This window comes from Salvelinus alpinus, chromosome 7 (genome assembly GCF_045679555.1).
Source record: "Salvelinus alpinus chromosome 7, SLU_Salpinus.1, whole genome shotgun sequence".
In the NCBI taxonomy this organism is placed as follows: domain Eukaryota; kingdom Metazoa; phylum Chordata; class Actinopteri; order Salmoniformes; family Salmonidae; genus Salvelinus; species Salvelinus alpinus.
The window spans coordinates 62,276,543-62,295,032 of record NC_092092.1 but is presented as its reverse complement, the minus strand read 5'-3'; the positions used below and the strand labels follow the sequence as shown (position 1 = coordinate 62,295,032).

General features: G+C 50.0%; 1 long non-coding RNA gene across 1 annotated transcript; it reads right to left on the bottom strand.

Moving 5' to 3' along the window:
• Nucleotides 1–13,051: 13,051 nt before the first annotated feature.
• Nucleotides 13,052–17,050, bottom strand: LOC139580234 (uncharacterized). The gene is made up of 3 exons (XR_011676010.1): nt 16,751–17,050; nt 13,595–13,718; nt 13,052–13,431 (listed from the first exon to the last, which is right to left on the bottom strand). It is a non-coding gene; the product is annotated as an uncharacterized lncRNA (long non-coding RNA).
• Between the last annotated feature and the right edge of the window lie 1,440 nt (nt 17,051–18,490).

Sequence of the window (18,490 nt, the reverse complement as noted above, 5' to 3'; positions counted from 1 at the left end):
AGGGAATCACCCGCAGCAAGAGCGACATCGTTGATATATACAGAGAAAAGAGTCAGCCCGAGAATTGAACCCTGTGGTTGAAGGTAACTACCTAATGAAGCTGGTTGAGTGAATGCCAAGAGTGTGCAATGCTGTCAGCATGGGAAAGGGTGGCTACTTTCACGAATCTCAAATATATTTAGATTTGTTTAACACTTTTTTGGTTACTACATGACTCCATATGTGTTATTTCATAGTTTTGATGTCTTCACTATTATTGCACAATGTAGAAAATAGTAAAAATAAAGAAAAAGCCTTGAATGGGTAGGTGTGTCCAAACTTTTGACTGGTACTGTACACCTACGCACCAGTCTCCCCTTATGCACGCACACAACTATGTGGGGAGAATCAGTGAAATTGGCTTGGTATAATGGAGTGCCTGTAATGAGAAGTGATGTGAAGACTAAATAATGAAATAAGCGAGCCCTGTTCTCAGCCTTCGCTCAGCTCCATACTGGTCAATAGCTGACAGACACAGACAACCCCCTCACGCTCAAACACACACACACACGCAAATACTATCCAACACAGACCCTCAAACTAAGACACACCTAACTCAACACCAACAACTCTTGCATATGAAGAGAACATGTTGCCTTCTACTGTTTTCAACTGGATTAATCGAATTGAAAAACAACATATCTGTCCACTGCAGACTAACACAGAGGAACAGCTCAGGAACAGTCCTGTATCCTCAGTTCACATCTAGAGTTGTTATTCTCCTGTCAGAGCCCCACTATGGAGTCAGGAGGGCATCGTGCTTTGATAACATGTCTTCATGCGTTACTATGAAAGTATGCTGATAACATCTGCCATGCACGTGGCGTCACTCCACCCCTCTGTCAGCCCTGTCTGAATCTGTAGTGAGTTAGTGCTGCAGCTGAGTGACTGGAGCTCTCCGTGTTCCAGCTTGGGGGCAGATTTGGAACACACAGATCTTTATATACACACACAACTACAGTTGTGGCCAAAAGTTTTGAGAATGACATAAATACACATTTTCACAAAGTCTGCTGCCTCAGTTTGTATGATGGCAATTTGCATATACTCCAGAATGTTATGAAGAGTGATCAGATGAATTGTAATTAATTGCAAAGTCCCTCTTTGCCATGCAAATTAACTGAATTCCAAAAAAACATTTCCATTGCATTTCAGCCCTGCCACAAAAGGACCAGCTGACATGTCAGTGATTCTCTCATGAACACAGGTGTGAGTGTTGACGAGGACAAGGCTGGAGATACTCTGTCATGCTGATTGAGTTCGAATAACAGACTGGAAGCTTTAAAAGGAGGGTGGTTCTTGGAATCATTGTTCTTCCTCTGTCAACCATGCTTACCTGCAAGGAAACACGTGCCGTCATCATTGCTTTGCACAAATAGGGCTTCACAGGCAAGGATATTGCTGCTAGTAAGATGGCACCTAAATCAACCATTTATCGGATCATCAAGAACTTCAAGGAGAGCTACAACATCAATTGTTGTAAAGAAAGCTTCGGGCGCCCAAGAAAGTCCAGCAAGCGCCAGGACCGTCTCCTAAAGTTGATTCAGCTGTGGGATCGAGGCACCACCAGTACAGAGCTTGCTCAGGAATGGGAGCATGCAGGTATGAGTGCATCTGCACGCACAGTGAGGCGAAGACTTTGAGGATGGCCTGGTGTCAAGGGCAGCAAAGAAGCCACTTCTCTCCAGGAAAAACATCAGGGACAGACTGATATTCTGCAAAAGGTACAGGGATTGGACTGCTGAGGACTGGGGTAAAGTCATTTTCTCTGATGAATCCCCTTTCCGATTGTTTGGAGCATCTGGAAAAAAGCTTGTCCGGAGAAGACAAGGTGAGCGCTACCATCAGTCCTGTGTCATGCCAACAGTAAAGCATCCTGAGACCATTCATTCACAATTTTGCCTAAGAACACAGCCATGAATAAAGAATGGTACCAACACATCCTCAGAGAGCAACTTCTCCCAACCATCCAGGAACAGTTTGGTGACGAACAATTCCTTTTCCAGCATGATGGAGCACCTTGCCATAAGGCAAAAGTGATAACTAAGTGGCTCGGGGAACAAAACATCAATATTTTGGGTCCATGGCTAGGACACTCCCCAGACCTTAATCCCATTGAGAACTTGTGGTTAATCCTCAAGAGGGAGGTGGACAAACAAAAACACACAAATTCTGACAAACTCCAAGCATTGATTATGCAAGAATGGGCTGCCATCAGTCAGGATGTGGGCCAGAAGTTAATTGACAGCATGCCAGGGCAGATTGCAGAGGTCTTGAAAAAAAAGGGTCAACACTGCAAATATTGACTCTTTGCATCAACTTCATGTCATTGTCAATAAAAGCCTTTGGCACTTATGAAATGCTTGTAATTATACTTCAGTATTCCATAGTAACATCTGACAAAAATATCTGGACCCTCTCTTTCTAAAACTATCCACCGCCATTGTTGCAACCCCTATTACCAGCCTGTTCAACCTCTCTTTCGTATCGTCCGAGATCCCTAAAGATTGGAAAGCTGCCGAGGTCATCCCCCTCTTCAAAGGGGGTGACACCCTAGACCCAAACTGTTACAGACCTATATCCATCCTGCCTATCTAAAGCCTTCGAAAACCAAGTTAAAAAACAGATCACCGACTCTTTCGACTCTGTCAATCACCGTATTCTTATCGGCAGACTCAATAGCCTTGGTTTTTCTAATGATTGCCTCGCCTGGTTCACCAACTCCTTTGCAGACAGAGTTCAGTGTGTCAAATCGGCGGGCATGTTGTCCGGACCTCTGGCAGTCTCTAAGGGGGCACCACAGGGTTCAATTCTCGGGCCGACTCTTTTCTCTGTATATATCAATGATGTCGCTCTTGAGGGGGCGATTCCCTGATCCACCTCTACGCAAACGACACCATTCTGTATACTTCTGGCCCTTCCTTGGACACTGTTAACTAACCTCCAAACGAGCTTCAATGCCATACAACACACCTTCCGTGGCCTCCAACTGCTCTTAAACGCTAGTAAAACCGCCCAACTAGCATCACCACCCTGGACGGTTCCGACCTAGAATATGTGGACAACTATAAATACCTAGGTGTCTGGCTAGACTGTAAACTCTCCTTCCAGACTCATATTAAACATCGCCAATCCAAAATCAAATCTAGAATCAGCTTTCTATTTCGCAACAAAGCCTCCTTCACTCCCGCCGCCAAACTTACCCTTGTAAAACTGACTATCTTACCGATCCTCGACTTCGGCGATGTCATCTACAAAATAGCTTCCAACACTCTACTCAGCAAACTGGATGCAGTCTATCACAGTGCCATCCGTTTTGTTACCAAAGCCCTTATACCACCCACCACTGCGACCTATATGCTCTAGTCGGCTGGCCCTCGCTACATATTCGTCGCCAGACCCACTGGCTCCAGGTCATCTATAAGTCTATGCTAGGTAAAGCTCCGCCTTATCTCAGTTCACTGGTCACGATAACAACACCCACCCATAGCACACGTTCCAGCAGGTATATCTCACTGATCATCCCCAAAGCCAACACCTCATTTGGCCGCCTTTCCTTCCAGTTCTCTACTGCCAGTGACTGGAAATAATTGCGAAAATCGCTGATGTTGGAGACTTTTATTTTCCCTCACCAAATTTAAACATCAACTATCTGAGCAGCTAACCGATCGCTGCAGCTGTACATAGTCCATCTGTAAATATCCCACCCAATCTACCCACCTCATCCCCATACTGTTTTTATTTTAGTTACTTTTCTGCTCTTTTGCACACCAGTATCTCTACTTGCACATCATCTGCACATCTATCACGCCAGTGTTAATGCTACATTGTAATTATTTCGCCTCTATGGCCTATTTATTGCCTTACCTCCCTACTCTTTTACATTTGCACAAACTGTACATAGATTTTTCTATTGTGTTATTGACTGTACGTTTGTTTATGTGTAACTCTGTGTTGTTGTGTTTGTCGCACTGCTTTGCTTTATCTTGGCCAGGTCACAGTTGTAAATGAGAACTTGTTCTCAACTGTCCTACCTGGTTAAATAAAGGTGAAATAATTTATTTTTATATATTTATATAGTGCTTTACTTTTGACCCTGCCACTGTCCAAACCTAAGAAGGATTCTTATTATAACTGACCGAGGAGCAGCTCTGCTGGAGCTGAAATTAAAGGTCAACTGCCACTTAGAACCAACTTATCTGGTTTTAAACAGCCAATGTGGCATCGATATGAGTCAGATTCATTCCACTGTCAAAATGTATTACAAAGTGTAAATAGGATCATTTTGGTCATGAAGTTAGTCTCATCCAAAACGAAGTTTGGTAGGTGACTGCGTCATGACTTAATTGAGGGTTTGGTTTACAATTATTTCAACAATTCATACCCCTTCTGCTTAATAACACGTGGTGGTGCTGTGTTTTCTGGGAAAAGACTGGGCGAGTATGCTTTGTATAGCCCGGTGGTCAGGGCTTTACTTTCTATTCTCCTCTTGCTCGCTACTTTAACTCAAAAATAGAACTGAATTAGCCCTTGTTTGTTGTGATTGAATGGCAAAAACAACAAAAAACACCCACATGAAACCACATCCCGAAGACAACTCTCATTTGCCATTTCTTAATGTGCATTGATGAAAAACAAGGCTAAATCACAAAGTGTAGTTCTCCTTTAAGACTGATTGTAGTAAGACAAGCTTGGGTTGTGTCACTGCACGAAGCAGTGTGTGTGGAGTCACGGAGGCTTGGCAGACATGTACTTTTACATTTCAATGCAAGGTATGGTAATATTATAAGCTGCTTTCACTGTAAATAGACATGTAAGCACATGCACACAGTGCATACACTACCGGTCAAATGTTTTAAAACACCTACTCATTCAAGGGTATTTCTTTATTTTTACTATTTTCTACATCGAAGAATAATAGTGAAGACATCAAAACTATGAAATGACACATGGAATCAAGTATTATCCAAAAAAGTGTTAAATAGCCACCGTTTGCCTTGATGAAAGCTTTGCACACACTTGGCATTCTCTCAACCAGCTTCATGAGGTAGTCACCCAGAATGCATTTCAATTAACAGGTTTCCTTCCTAAAAGTTAATTTGTGGAATTTCTTTCCTTCTTAATTAATGCGTTTGAGCCAATCAGATGTGTTGTGACAAGGTAGGGGTGGTATACATGTCTTCACAATGTAGAAAATAGTAAAAATAAAGAAAAACCCTTGAATGAGTAGGTGTTTTAAAACTTTTGACCGGTAGTGTATACACACACACACAAATGGCAGTAGAAATCCCCTCCGGCACTCTGTGGTGTATCCTAGCAGAGTGAAGAGGGAAAACATCTCTGAATGTTTTAAAATCCCAACCAGCTATTACAGCAATCATTCCACAGCTGCAGTATAATTACTCTGTAGCCTTAGACTGCTACACACACACAAATACTACAGACTACACAGGCATAAACAAAGGCTCACCCCAGCCAACAACAGTCTCTCAGAGATCTGTAACCTACTCCCATGGTTACTGTGCCACATAGCTAGGTCCCAGAACAACTACAGCCTAGGTCAGAGAGTGGCACCAGCTTAACCCCTCTCTCCCCGTCAGTCCTACAAATCATATGGCTGCATGGTGGAGGCAGAAGGTTTAGAGGGCTATGGGGCCTCTGGTAAGAAGACTGGGAGCAGGACCCAGGAGGTTAACTAGAAGAGAGAGGTCAAAGAGAGAGAGAAAGAGGGAGAGAGAAACCAACTGTGTCTCCCTCTCTGTGTGTGTGTCTCCGTCTCTCTGTGTGTGTGTCTCCGTCTCTCTGTAGGTGTGTGTCTCCCTCTCCCCCTGTCTCCGTCTCCCTCTCCCCGTGTCTCCGTCTCCCCCTCCCCGTGTCTCCGTCTCCCCCTCCCCGTGTCTCCGTCTCCCCCTCCCCGTGTCTCCCTCTCCCCGTGTCTCCGTCTCCCCGTGTCTCCGTCTCCCTCTCCCTGTGTCTCCGTCTCCCCCTCCCCGTGTCTCCGTCTCCCCCTCCCCGTGTCTCCGTCTCCCCCTCCCCGTGTCTCCGTTTCCCCCTCCCCGTGTCTCCGTCTCCCTCTCCCCGTGTCTCCGTCTCCCTCTCCCCGTGTCTCCGCCTCCCTCTCCCCGTGTCTCCGCCTCCCTCTCCCCGTGTCTCCGCCTCCCTCTCCCCGTGTCTCCGCCTCCCTCTCCCCGTGTCTCCGCCTCCCTCTCCCCGTGTCTCCGCCTCCCTCTCCCCGTGTCTCCGCCTCCCTCTCCCCGTGTCTCCGCCTCCCTCTCCCCGTGTCTCCGCCTCCCTCTCCCCGCCTCCCTCTCCCCGTGTCTCCGCCTCCCTCTCCCCGCCTCCCTCTCCCCGTGTCTCCGCCTCCCTCTCCCCGTGTCTCCGCCTCCCTCTCCCCGTGTCTCCGCCTCCCTCTCCCCGTGTCTCCCTGTGTGTGTGTGTCTCCGTCTCCCTGTGTGTGTGTGTCTCCGTCTCCCTGTGTGTGTGTGTCTCCCTCTCTCCCTGTGTGTGTGTGTCTCCGTCTCCCTGTGTGTGTGTGTCTCCGTCTCCCTGTGTGTGTGTGTGTCTCCGTCTCCCTGTGTGTGTGTGTGTCTCCGTCTCCCTGTGTGTGTGTGTGTCTCCGTCTCCCTGTGTGTGTGTGTGTCTCCGTCTCCCTGTGTGTGTGTGTCTCCCTCTCTCTCTGTGTGTGTGTCTCCGTCTCTCTGTGTGTGTGTCTCCGTCTCTCTGTAGGTGTGTGTCCCCGTCTCCCTCTCCCCGTGTCTCCCTCTCCCCGTGTCTCCGTCTCCCCGTGTCTCCGTCTCCCTCTCCCCGTGTCTCCGTCTCCCTCTCCCCGTGTCTCCGTCTCCCTCTCCCCGTGTCTCCGTCTCCCCCTCCCCGTGTCTCCGTCTCCCCCTCCCCGTGTCTCCGTCTCCCCCTCCCCGTGTCTCCGTCTCCCTCTCCCCGTGTCTCCGTCTCCCCGTCTCCCTCTCCCCGTGTCTCCGTCTCCCTCTCCACGTGTCTCCGTCTCCCCGTGTCTCCCTCTCCCCGTGTCTCCGTCTCCCTCTCCCCGTGTCTCCGCCTCCCTCTCACGGTGTCTCCGCCTCCCTCTCCCCGTGTCTCCGCCTCCCTCTCCCCGTGTCTCCGCCTCCCTCTCCCCGTGTCTCCGCCTCCCTCTCCCCGTGTCTCCGCCTCCCTCTCCCCGCCTCCCTCTCCCCGTGTCTCCGCCTCCCTCTCCCCGTGTCTCCGCCTCCCTCTCCCCGTGTCTCCGCCTCCCTCTCCCCGTGTCTCCGCCTCCCTCTCCCCGTGTCTCCGCCTCCCTCTCCCCGTGTCTCCGCCTCCCTCTCCCCGTGTCTCCCTGTGTGTGTGTGTCTCCGTCTCCCTGTGTGTGTGTGTCTCCGTCTCCCTGTGTGTGTGTGTCTCCGTCTCCCTGTGTGTGTGTGTGTCTCCGTCTCCCTGTGTGTGTGTGTGTCTCCGTCTCCCTGTGTGTGTGTGTGTCTCCGTCTCCCTGTGTGTGTGTGTGTCTCCGTCTCCCTGTGTGTGTGTGTGTCTCCGTCTCTCTGTGTGTGTGTGTCTCCCTCTCTCTGTGTGTGTGTCTCCCTCTCTCTCTGTGTGTGTGTGTGTCTCCGTCTCCCTGTGTGTGTGTGTCTCCCTCTCTCTCTGTGTGTGTGTGTCTCCCTCTCTCTGTGTGTGTGTCTCCCTCTTTCTCTGTGTGTGTGTGTGTCTCCCTCTCTCTCTGTGTGTGTGTGTGTGTCTCCCTCTCTCTCTGTGTGTGTGTGTGTGTGTCTCCCCCTCTCTGTGTGTGTGTGTGTGTGTCTCCCTCTGTGTGTGTGTGTGTGTGTGTGTCTCCCTCTGTGTGTGTGTGTGTGTGTGTGTCTCCCTCTGTGTGTGTGTGTGTGTGTGTCTCCCTCTGTGTGTGTGTGTGTGTGTCTCCCTCTGTGTGTGTGTGTGTGTGTCTCCCTCTGTGTGTGTGTGTGTGTGTCTCCCTCTGTGTGTGTGTGTGTGTGTGTCTCCCTCTGTGTGTGTGTGTGTGTGTCTCCCTCTGTGTGTGTGTCTCCCTCTGTGTGTGTGTGTGTGTCTCCCTCTGTGTGTGTGTGTCTCCCTCTGTGTGTGTGTGTGTGTCTCCCTCTGTGTGTGTGTGTGTGTGTGTCTCCCTCTGTGTGTGTGTGTGTGTGTCTCCCTCTCTCTCTGTGTGTGTGTGTGTGTGTGTCTCCCTCTCTCTCTGTGTGTGTGTGTGTGTCTCCCTCTCTCTGTGTGTGTGTGTGTGTCTCCCTCTCTCTCTCTGTGTGTGTCTCCCTCTCTCTGTGTGTGTGTGTGTGTCTCCCTCTCTCTCTGAGTGTGTGTGTGTCTCCCTCTCTCTCTGAGTGTGTGTGTGTCTCTCTCTCTCTCTGAGTGTGTGTGTGTCTCCCTCTCTCTCTGAGTGTGTGTGTGTCTCCCTCTCTCTCTGAGTGTGTGTGTGTGTGTCTCCCTCTCTGTGTGTGTGTGTGTCTCCCTCTCTGTGTGTGTGTGTGTCTCCCTCTCTCTGTGTGTGTGTCTCTCCCTCTCTCTGTGTGTGTGTCTCCCTCTGTGTGTGTGTGTCTCCCTCTCTCTGTGTGTGTGTCTCCCTCTCTCTGTGTGTGTGTGTCTCCCTCTCTGTGTGTGTGTGTGTCTCCCTCTCTCTGTGTGTGTGTCTCTCCCTCTCTCTGTGTGTGTGTCTCCCTCTGTGTGTGTGTGTCTCCCTCTGTGTGTGTGTCTCCCTCTCTCTGTGTGTGTGTGTCTCCCTCTCTCTGTGTGTGTGTGTCTCCCTCTCTCTGTGTGTGTGTGTCTCCCTCTCTCTGTGTGTGTGTGTGTCTCCCTCTCTCTGTGTGTGTGTGTCTCCCTCTCTCTGTGTGTGTGTGTGTGTCTCCCTCTCTCTGTGTGTGTGTGTGTCTCCCTCTCTCTGTGTGTGTGTGTGTCTCCCTCTCTCTGTGTGTGTGTGTGTCTCCCTCTCTCTGTGTGTGTGTGTCTCCCTCTGTGTGTGTGTGTCTCCCTCTCTCTGTGTGTGTGTGTCTCCCTCTGTGTGTGTGTCTCCCTCTCTCTGTGTGTGTGTCTCCCTCTCTGTGTGTGTGTGTCTCCCTCTCTCTGTGTGTGTGTGTGTGTCTCCCTCTGTGTGTGTGTGTGTCTCCCTCTCTCTCTCTGTGTGTGTGTGTGTCTCCCTCTCTCTGTGTGTGTGTGTGTGTGTCTCCCTCTCTCTCTGTGTGTGTGTGTCTCCCTCTCTCTCTGTGTGTGTGTGTCGCCCTCTCTCTCTGTGTGTGTGTGTGTCTGGCCTCTCTCTCTGTGTGTGTGTGTGTCTCCCTCTCTCTCTGTGTGTGTGTGTCTCCCTCTCTCTGTGTGTTTGTGTGTGTGTCTCCCTCTGTGTGTGTGTCTGTGTGTGTCTCCCTCTCTCTGTGTGTGTGTCTGTGTGTGTCTCCCTCTCTCTGTGTGTGTGTCTGTGTGTCTCCCTCTCTCTGTGTGTGTGTCTGTGTGTGTCTCCCTCTCTCTGTGTGTGTGTCTGTGTGTGTCTCCGTCTCCCTGTGTGTGTGTCTCCGTCTCCCTGTGTGTGTGTCTCCGTCTCCCTGTGTGTGTGTCTCCGTCTCCCTGTGTGTGTGTCTCCGTCTCCCTGTGTGTGTGTCTCCGTCTCCGTCTCCCTGTGTGTGTGTCTCCGTCTCCCTGTGTGTGTGTCTCCGTCTCCCTGTGTGTGTGTCTCCGTCTCCCTGTGTGTGTGTCTCCGTCTCCCTCTCCCTGTGTGTGTGTCTCCGTCTCCCTCTCCCTGTGTGTGTGTCTCCCTCTCCCTGTGTGTGTGTCTCCGTCTCCCTCTCCCTGTGTGTGTCTCCGTCTCCCTCTCCCTGTGTGTCTCCGTCTCCCTGTGTGTGTGTGTCTCCCTCTCCCTGTGTCTCCCTCTGTCTCCCTCTGTCTCCCTCTGTCTCCCTCTCCGTCTGTCTCCGTCTCCCTCTCCGTCTCTCTCTCCGTCTGTCTCCGTCTCTCTCTCCGTCTGTCTCCGTCTCTCTCTCCGTCTGTCTCCGTCTCTCTCTCCGTCTGTCTCCGTCTCTCTCTCCGTCTGTCTCCGTCTCTCTCTCCGTCTGTCTCCGTCTCTCTCTCCGTCTGTCTCCGTCTCTCTCTCCGTCTGTCTCCGTCTGTCTCCGTCTCTCTCTCCGTCTCTCTCTCCGTCTGTCTCTGCGTCTGTCTCCGTCTCTCTCTGCGTCTGTCTCCGTCTCTCTCTGCGTCTGTCTCCGTCTCTCAGTCTCTCCGTCTCTCCGTCCCGTCTCTCCGTCCCCGTCTCTCCGTCCGCGCGTCCCTCCCTCCGTCCGTCCCTCCCTCCCTCCGTCCGTCCGTCCGCGCGTCCCTCCCTCCGTCCGTCCGCGCGTCCCTCCCTCCGTCCGTCCGTCCGCGCGTCCCTCCCTCCGTCCGTCCGCGCGTCCCACCCTCCCTCCGTCCCTCCCTCCGCGCGTCCCTCCCTCCGTCCGTGCGTCCCTCCCTCCGTCCGTCCACGCGTCCCTCCCTCCCTCCCTCCCTCCCTCCGTCCGTCCGCCCCTCCCTCCCTCCCTCCGTCCGTCCGCACGTCCCTCCCTCCGTAAGTCCGCGTCCCTCCGCCCGCACGCCCCTCCCTCCGTCCGTGCGTGCGTCCCTCCCTCCGTCCGTCCGTCCGCCCCTCCCTCCCTCCGCGCGCCCCTCCCTCCCTCCCTCCGCGCGCCCCTCCCTGCGTCCGTCCGCGCGCCCCTCCCTGCGTCCGTCCGCGCCCCTCCCCGTCCGTCCGCGCCCCTCCCCGTCCGTCCGCGCGTCTCTCCGTCCGTCCGCGCGTCTCTCCGTCCGTCCGCGCGTCTCTCCGTCCGTCCCCGCGTCTCTCCGTGCGTCTCTCCGTCTGTCCGCGCGTCTCTCCGTCTGTCCGCGCGTCTCTCCGTCTGTCCGCGCGTCTCTCCGTCTGTCCGCGCGTCTCTCTGTCTGTGTGTCTCTCTGTCTGTGTGTCTCTCTGTCTGTGTGTCTCTCTGTCTGTGTGTCTCTCTGTCTGTGTGTCTGTCTGTCTGTCTGTCTGTCTCTCTGTCTGTCTGTCTGTCTGTCTGTCTGTCTGTCTGTCTGTCTGTCTGTCTGTCTGTCTGTCTCTCTGTCTGTCTGTGTGTCTCTCTGTCTGTCTGTGTGTCTCTCTGTCTGTCTGTGTGTCTCTCTGTCTGTCTGTGTGTCTCTCTGTCTGTCTGTGTGTCTCTCTGTCTGTCTGTGTGTCTCTCTGTCTGTGTGTCTCTGTGTGTCTCTCTCTCTATCCTCCCTGTCTCCCACACACACAATCTCAGCATTGCCATCATGTCGTCCCGCTCCCCATGTTGGCTATATTCATGGCCGTCTACCTTCACACTCATTAGTCTGTGTGGAGCGTAGGACCTGTCATCCTCTTTCCCGCTCTCCCTCACACACACACAGTGAGGAATGTAGGACCTGTCATCCACCCACCCAGGCGTCTCTGGAGCCTGTGACCCGCGGACACACCGTCTAGCCAGCCGCTTCCAGCCCCAATGACAATTAGTACGGCCAGCGCCTAGACAGGAGAGAGAGACAGAGAGGGGGAGAGAGGGGTTCTACTTGACTGTCATTGTGAGGCGACAGCTCCCTGAGGAGAGATGAGACTCCCTCCGGTGGCTCCCTGAGGAGAGACGAGAGCTGAGACTCCCTCCGGTGGCTCCCTGAGGAGAGACGAGAGCTGAGACTCCCTCCGGTGGCTCCCTGAGGAGAGACGAGAGGAGAGACGAGAGCTGAGACTCCCTCCGGTGGCTCCATGAGGCGAGACGAGAGCTGAGACTCCCTCCGGTGGCTCCCTGAGGCGAGACGAGAGCTGAGGCGACCCCTGTGGCTCCATGAGGCGAGACGAGAGCTGAGACTCCCTCCGGTGGCTCCCTGCGGCGAGACGAGAGCTGAGACTCCCTCCGGTGGCTCCCTGAGGCGAGACGAGAGCTGAGGCGACCCCTGTGGCTCCATGAGGCGAGACGAGAGCTGAGACTCCCTCCGGTGGCTCCCTGAGGCGAGACGAGAGCTGAGGCGACCCCTGTGGCTCCCTGAGGAGAGACGAGAGCTGAGACCCCCGTGGCTCCCTGAGGAGAGAGGAGAGCTGAGACCCCGGTGGCTCCCCGAGGAGAGACGAGAACTGAGACCCCGGTGGCTCCCCGAGGAGAGACGAGAGCTGAGACCCCGGTGGCTCCCTGAGGAGAGACGAGAGCTGAGACCCCGGTGGCTCCCTGAGGAGAGACGAGAGCTGAGACTCCCTCCGGTGGCTCCCTGAGGAGAGACGAGAGCTGAGACTCCCTCCGGTGGCTCCCTGAGGAGAGACGAGAGCTGCGACCCCGGTGGCTCCCTGAGGAGAGACGAGAGCTGCGACCCCGGTGGCTCCCTGAGGAGAGACGAGAGCTGCGACCCCGGTGGCTCCCTGAGGAGAGACGAGAGCTGAGACCCCGGTGGCTCCCTGAGGAGAGACGAGAGCTGCGACCCCGGTGGCTCCCTGAGGAGAGACGAGAGCTGAGACCCCGGTGGCTCCCTGAGGAGAGACGAGAGCTGAGACCCCGGTGGCGTTTCTCCTCTCCTCTTGTTCAGGAGAAATCTAGCCGGCTAAGAGCAATTATTCTCCCTTCAACTAGTAATGCCGGTGCGTGAGTATGTGTCTGCCTGCGTGTGAGTATGTGGCTGCAGGTAGAGGAGCAGGCTGGTACAGTGTGAAATGCTGAGCAGTTTGGCTGATGATGACTTATCATTAAATACACCGACCTTTAGATCAGCCTGACACTCATTAGTTCCTCTAATAAATATAGAGCCATGCCCTCCGAGACCTGCTCCATTACCTAACTGACAATATATACATACAGACACGACGCTGTGTGTGCGCCAGTGGAGGCTTGTGACTTGAAGAATTGAGGAGGATGGGAGACCCGCAGTATAGGTGCGTAACGTACCGAGACGACAGTGTGTTTCAAAAATCGTCAAAGACAAATTATTTTAACCTAAAGCATTTAATAAAGACATTTATAGTACAGTATTATGGGGAATGAGAATGAGAGGGCTACTTACACAGTGTTGGGAAGGGATCACAGCCGTGACTGAATGAGAGGGCTACTTACAGTGTTGGGAAGGGATCACAGCAGTGACTGAATGAGAGGGCTACTTAGTGTTGGGAAGGGATCACAGCAGTGACTGAATGAGAGGGCTACTTACAGTGTTGGGAAGGGATCACAGCAGTGACTGAATGAGAGGGCTACTTACAGTGTTGGGAAGGGATCACAGCAGTGACTGAATGAGAGGGCTACTTACAGTGTTGGGAAGGGATCACAGCAGTGACTGAATGAGAGGGCTACTTACAGTGTTGGGAAGGGATCACAGCAGTGATTGAATCAGGGAATGAGGCATCAGTTGAGGTGTTCAGAGGCTTGAACAATGCAGGACAGGATTTGACTGAGGAGACAAAACAATAACACAACAAACTACTCAGTTAGACAAAAGAGCTAAGAAAGAGTTAGTCCAAGCAAGGAGTAAAATCATTGATGAGTAACAATGTGATTGTGTTTGTGATTGACTCTACATACAGAAATGAGAGAAAATGTATAGGGGTACTCACAAATTCAATGTGCCAGTGGACGAGCGGGCACATGAGACGCAGCTTCAGTTCATGTCAGGAGAAAGTTGACAAAGGTAGTGCAGTGGTCATCACCTCTTAAATCAGGGAACAGGAGGGTACTTGGCTGTAAATACAAATAGCAGATACATTCCATTACAGCTGTGCCATCGTAGGTATGGACAACGAGTTTGTCTATAACTTAAACATCTCAAAATGTACAAAGTCAAACAGACTGAGCATCTCACCCACTTGACACATCATAGTAGCTCAAGAAACGTTCCTGAGTAAAGCCCTGATCATCCACATACCTGACAATAACTGACAACTGCAAGCAGACTGGAGGCACCATAGGTCCTAGAGTGGGGGGGCAAATTTTTACCCCCTGGGGCCTGGAGTTTTTCCTTATATGTTAAACTAACTAGGAAACCTCTGGACCCCTATAAGGTATGACAGTGATTAATCGGTTGTAAAAAGGTTTTATATGGGCTATGATGGGACCAGTTTTTCCTAATCAGGTCACAATTTTTTTGAACCATGTCAAACTATTTGTTCACAAAAATGATATTTAGATTAGGAGGGGGATTTCCTCTACCCAGACAACAACTGATAGACAATAGAACTCACAGCTGAGCTTGCTTTGTGCATGTTTGCATCATGCAGGCCTGGGCAACTGTAGGCCTTACAAAACATTTACTCACATCCGTCATCACTATTATGTTGATTCATTAATTCCAGTTAATCATTAGGGATTGATAACGTATTGGCAGCCTAGCCGGACCAATTTTGAATATTAACTCAATTTGATCACATTCCCACTTTCTCCTGACACACAAGTGGACTATACAGTGAGGGAAAAAAGTATTTGATCCCCTGCTGATTTTGTTCGTTTGCCCACTGACAATGAAATGATCAGTCTGTAATTTTAATGGTAGGTTTATTTGAACAGTGAGAGACAGAATATCAACAAAAAAATCCAGAAAAACGCATGTCAAAAATGTTATAAATTGATTTGCATTTTAATGAGGGAAATAAGTATTTGACCCCTCTGCAAAACAGGACTTAGTACTTGGTGGCAAAACCCTTGTTGGCAATCACAGAGGTCAGATGTTTCTTGTAGTTGGCCACCAGGTTTGCACACATCTCAGGAGGGATTTTGTCCCACTCCTCTTTGCAGATCTTCTTCAAGTCATTAAGGTTTCGAGGCTGACGTTTGGCAACTCGAACCTTCAGCTCCCTCCACAGATTTTCTATGGGATTAAGGTCTGGAGACTGGCTAGGCCACTCCAGGACCTTAATGTGCTTTTTCTTGAGCCACTCCTTTGTTGCCTTGGCCGTGTGTTTTGGGTCATTGTCATGCTGGAATACCCATCCACGACCCATTTTCAATACCCTGGCTGAGGGAAGGAGGTTTTCACCCAAGATTTGACGGTACATGGCCCCGTCCATCGTCCCTTTGATGCGGTGAAGTTGTGCTGTCCCCTTAGCAGAAAAACACCCCCAAAGCATAATGTTTCCACCTCCATGTTTGACGGTGGGGATGGTTTCTTGGGGTCATAGGCAGCATTCCTCCTCCTCCAAACACGGCAAGTTGAGTTGATGCCAAAGAACTCCATTTTGGTCTCATCTGACCACAACACGTTCACCCAGTTGTCCTCTGAATCATTCAGATGTTCATTGGCAAACTTCAGACGGGCATGTATATGTGCTTTCTTGAGCACGGGGACCTTGCGGGCGCTGCAGGATTTCAGTCCTTCACGGCGTAGTGTGTTACCAATTGTTTTCTTGGTGACTATGGTCCCAGCTGCCTTGAGATCATTGACAAGATCCTCCTGTGTAGTTCTGGGCTGATTCCTCACCATTCTCATGATCATTGCAACTCCACGAGGTGAGATCTTGCATGGAGCCCCAGGCCAAGGGAGTTTGACAGTTCTTTTGTGTTTCTTCCATTTGCGAATAATCGCACCAACTGTTGTCACCTTCTCACCAAGCTGCTTGGCAATGGTCTTGTAGCCCATTCCAGCCTTGTGTAGATCTACAATCTTGTCCCTGACATCCTTGGAGAGCTCTTTGGTCTTGGCCATGGTGGAGAGTTTGGAATCTGATTGATTGATTGCTTCTGTGGACAGGTGTCTTTTATACAGGTAAGAAACTGAGATTAGGAGCACTCCCTTTAAGAGTGTGCTCCTAATCTCAGCTCGTTACCTGTATGAAAGACACCTGGGAGCCAGAAATCTTTCTGATTGAGAGGGGGTCAAATACTTATTTCCCTCATTAAAATGCAAATCAATTTATAACATTTTTGACATGTGTTTTTCTGGATATTTTTGTTGTTATTCTGTCTCTCACTGTTCAAATAAACCTACCATTAAAATTATAGACTGATCATTTCTTTGTCAGTGGGCAAACGTACAAAATCAGCAGGGGATCAAATACTTTTTCCCCTCACTGTAAATACATAATGTTACCAATTAGTTTAACCTGACCAGATGGACAGCGCACAGTCTGTATGCAGCTGCTCTTATTAGTAGTCTACAGTTGATCAGACTGAAAAATAGTCTCGTTTTCATCCCATACAGCATGTCAGATTTCTAATGTTTAGAATACAGCATGTCAGATTTCTAATGTTTAGAATACAGCATGTCAGATTTCTAATGTTTAGAATACAGCATGTCAGATTTCTAATGTTTAGAATACAGCATGTCAGATTTCTAATGTTTAGAATACAGCATGTCAGATTTCTAATGTTTAGAATACAGCATGTCAGATTTCTAATGTTTAGAATACAGCATGTCAGATTTCTAATGTTTAGAATACAGCATGTCAGATTTCTAATGTTTAGAATACAGCATGTCAGATTTCTAATGTTTAGAATACAGCATGTCAGATTTCTAATGTTTAGGTGCAGCCTAGGCTGCTGCAACATTTATGTAATGAGTTTTCGCTTGTGTCTGTCCGTAGTGATTATGTGTTATCTTTGCTAAATAAATACCGGAGGTAAGTGGAAAGCCTACTCGAGCGCACGCGAAACAATGCGCTGCGTCAAACTAATGGATGATGCGATGGAAGCTATCAAAACCATTCGGAATTGTTTTCAACATCTCAGAAAAGACAAAATTCGATATGTTCAGCAAGTAAAGCATCGTAACGTGCAATTACCTCTGCAAGCTCCTTGAAGTTGCGCTTATCGGCGGAACTTTCCATCTCGTCGTGTCCTCTAAAAGGAAATTACTGCATGCCCAAAAACGCAGGCAAGGCCAGCCAACTTAATGAAAGGCTCCCTGTTAACCAGCTATACTTTTGATACCGGGTGGTATTGAACGATCTCACATTTTCATCCTTCTTCATGAAACTGATCTCAGGCAGAGATCGACCCTCGCTTTTAATTTGCACCTTTTCCGTGTACCCCAGAGAATGAAAGGGGTTCTTCAACAAAAAGTCCACAACATTTTCGGCAGCGTTGGCCATTCTACCATTCTGGCGCAGAAAACTGCACACTCGTGCTGGTAACGTTAGCTAGCTAGCTATTGTGGTTAGCAAGGCAATTTTAAATAAATTGCACTAACTGGACACAAAAATAAAGTTCTGAAACCAAGAAAACAATTTATAATATACCTCCTCTGTGTCCTGTAATTTGAAAAAAATAATTTGAATTGAATAATATCCCAAAAATGCTCAACTATCAATCTCTATCCAACAATGTCACCAAGCTTCTCAATATAACCCCCATAATGCTCTGTAGCACAATCCCAATACAACTCAATAGGTTCGTTCTCTGGTCCTAATTATATGATTGGATGGACAACATGTCAGTTCATACTGCAAAAGCTTTGATTGGTTGGAGGACATCCTCCTGAAGTGGTCATAACTACCATGTATGTCTATAGAAGGGGTGGGGTCTACGAGCCTCCTAGGTTTTGTATTGAAGTCAATGTAGCCAGAGGAGGACGGCAGCTAGCCTACAGCTTCACATCCCCCCGCTGTTCTAAATATCCTAGTTGACCAGTGAGCAGACCACAGGTGACTAGTCTAGTTAACACATTCCACATGTGGCCTACCACCTGACCACACAGCTCTCCTCAGAGAAAACCATTCTGCTCTGTTAAAGACCTGCATCCCTTCCCTTCCAAACACACGCAAGAACGCACGCTCACACACACGGAATGTGCACGGCACTCACACACACAGTAGGTTATGAGTGTTTCAGCCATGCGAGTTGGCCGCCAGTCATAACTCACGTGTCTCACCTTTCTCGTTAATAAACGGTATACAGCCCACACCCCAGCTTTAACAGGAGTGTGAAAGTTTACAGGCCTACAGCTCAGGTGTCTCTTTGAACACGTGTAAAAAATCTTTGTAAAGTTAGAATTTAGCGACAGCGAGTCAGAACATTACAAACAGGACTTGTTGTAACAATACCCGCTAAGTAATCTACCATTGATAATGTCAACCATCGGCTCAAATCCAGGCCTATTTCTCCACATCACTAGATGGCTTTATGAACCCTGCTGTCCATCATAAGTGTTTACATTTCTCATCTGGCTCAGTGTTCCATTCTGGAGCTTTATTAATGGAACCAACAACAGTAGAACCCAGAACAGTAGAACACAGAGCTGACAGCGCTTCACACACACAGAGACTCTGTTCTCCTCTCCTGCTCCGTTCGCCTACTTCGTTCTCCTCCCCCCTCCATGGAGAGACGCTACATCAGCACCCAGATATATACACAAGCAAATAAGGTGTGCAAAGAGTGCAAATATGCACTCACGTGCGCACACACACACACACCAAGTGATGTGCCAATGACAGAGCACGAGGCAGGCATGTTTACTGATCCTCATGTTCACGGTTGGTCATGTAGAGTTTATTTTGTAAAGAGGGGGAAAAGAAGGAGGATAG